The sequence below is a fragment of the Arachis hypogaea genome, chromosome 20 (genome assembly GCF_003086295.3).
Source record: "Arachis hypogaea cultivar Tifrunner chromosome 20, arahy.Tifrunner.gnm2.J5K5, whole genome shotgun sequence".
Classification (NCBI taxonomy): domain Eukaryota; kingdom Viridiplantae; phylum Streptophyta; class Magnoliopsida; order Fabales; family Fabaceae; genus Arachis; species Arachis hypogaea.
In genome coordinates this window covers 98566285-98568513 of record NC_092055.1, presented here as the reverse complement: position 1 = coordinate 98568513, position 2229 = coordinate 98566285, and the positions used below count along the sequence as shown (strand labels likewise).

The window sequence follows — 2229 nt, the reverse complement described above, 5'->3', positions numbered from 1 at the left end:
CTCCTGTACCTCCAGAAATTCCATTCTGAGTGCAGAGAGGTCAGAATCCAACAGCATCAGCAGTCCTTTTTCAGCCTGAATCAGATTTTTGCTCAGCTCCCTCAATTTCAGAAAGAAAATACCTGAAATTATAGAAAAACACACAAACTCATAGTAAAGTCTAGAAATATGAATTTTGCCTAGAAACTAATGAAAATAAACTAAAAACTAACTAAAACATACTAAAAACTATATGAAATTAACCCCAAAAAGCGTATAAAATATCCGCTCATCAGATTCAAAAATTTCTTCCTTGTTAAGAAAGGTTCAATAATTGAATTTTAGAATCATATCTTTTAAATTTCTTGTTAGCCAAGACATTAGTTTTAAAAATCAAATCTTTTTTGTTTGTCAATCATATCTTTTTAAAACCATACCTTCTCAACCACATCTTTTTCAAAAATGATTTTCAATCATATCTTTTTGATTCCTAATTTCAAAATCTTTTTCAAAATCACTTAACTACTTTCTCAATTTTAATTTTCGAAAATCATCAACCAATTTTTCAAAATTTCTTTTAATTAAAAATTTTTTAATTTCAAAAATTCTTCCCCCCTTCTCACATTTTTCTATTTAAGGGACTAACACTCCTCCTCAATGTGCAATTTGAACTCCCTCTCTCTCTAAGTTCAAATTCTCCCCCTCTCTACCTCCTCCTTCTATTCTTCTTTTCCTCTGACACCTCAAGGAATCTCTATACTGTGACATAGAGGATTCCATACTTTCTCCTTCTCTCTTTCATATGAGTAGGAGCAAAGACAAAGGAATTCTTGTTGAAGCTGATCCTGAACCTGAAAGGACCTTGAAGAGAAAGCTAAGAGAAGCTAAAGCACAACTCTCTGTAGAGGACCTAACAGAAATTTTCAAACAAGAAGAAGACATGGCAGCCGAAAATAACAACAATGCCAACAATGCAAGGAAGGTACTTGATGACTTTACTGCACCTACTCCCGACTTCTATGGGAGAAGCATCTCTATCCCTGCCATTGGAGCAAACAACTTTGAGCTTAAGCCTCAATTAGTTTCTCTGATGCAATAGAATTGCAAGTTTCATGGACTTCCATTAGAAGATCCTCATCAATTTTTGGCTGAATTCTTGCAAATCTGTGACACTGTCAAGACCAATGGGGTTGATCCCGAGGTCTACAGGCTTATGCTTTTTCCATTTGCTGTAAGAGACAGAGCTAGAATATGGTTGGATTCACAACCTAAGGAAAGCATGAACTCTTGGGAAAAGCTGGTCAGTGCTTTTCTGGCCAAATTCTTTCTACCTCAAAAGTTGAGCAAGCTTAGAGTGGAAGTCCAAACCTTCAGACAGAAGGAAGGTGAATCCCTCTATGAAGCTTGGGAAAGATACAAGCAATTGATCAGAAGGTGTCCTTCTGACATGCTTTCAGAATAGAGCATCTTAAGTATATTCTATGATGGTCTGTCTGAATTGTCCAAGATGTCATTGGACTACTCTGTTGGTGGATCCCTTCATCTAAAGAAAATACCTGCAGAAGCCCAGGAACTCATTGAAATGGTTGCAAATAACCAGTTCATGTATACTTCTGAAAGGAATCCTGTGAATAATGGGACAAATCAGAAGAAAGGAGTTCTTGAGATTGATACTCTGAATGCCATATTGGCTCAGAACAAAATATTGACTCAGCAAGTTAAATATGATTTCTCAGAGTCTGTCAGGAATGCAAGCTGCGTCAGGCAGTACTAAGGAGGCTTCCTCTGAAGAAGAAGCCTATGACCTTGAAAATCCTGCAATTGCAGAGGTGAATTATATGGGAGAACCCTATGGAAACACCTATAATCCTTCATGGAGAAATCATCTAAATCTCTCATGGAAGGACCAACAGAGGCCTCAACAAGGCTTCAACAACAGTAATGGTGGAAAAAATAGGTTTAGCAATAGCAAGCCTGTTCCACCATCTTATCAGCAACAGACAGAGAATTCTAAGTAGGGCCAATCTGACTTAGCAACTATAATCTCTGATCTAACTAAGACCACTCAAAGTTTCATGACTGAAACAAGGTCCTCCATTAGAAATTTGGAGGCACAAGTGGGTCAGCTGAGTAAGAAAGTTACTGAACTTCCTCCTAGTACTCTCCCAAGCAATACAGAAGAGAACCCAAAAAGAGAGTGCAAGGCCATAAACACGTTCCACATGGCCGAATGCATAGAGGAGGGAAATG

The 2229-nt window shown here is 37.6% G+C and overlaps 1 non-coding gene across 1 annotated transcript; it reads right to left on the bottom strand.

Annotated features, from left to right (window-relative positions):
- Positions 1–1324: 1324 nt before the first annotated feature.
- Positions 1325–1432, bottom strand: LOC112787850 (small nucleolar RNA R71). Its single transcript, XR_003195238.1, has one exon. It is a non-coding gene; the product is annotated as a small nucleolar RNA R71 (small nucleolar RNA).
- Positions 1433–2229: the final 797 nt, after the last annotated feature.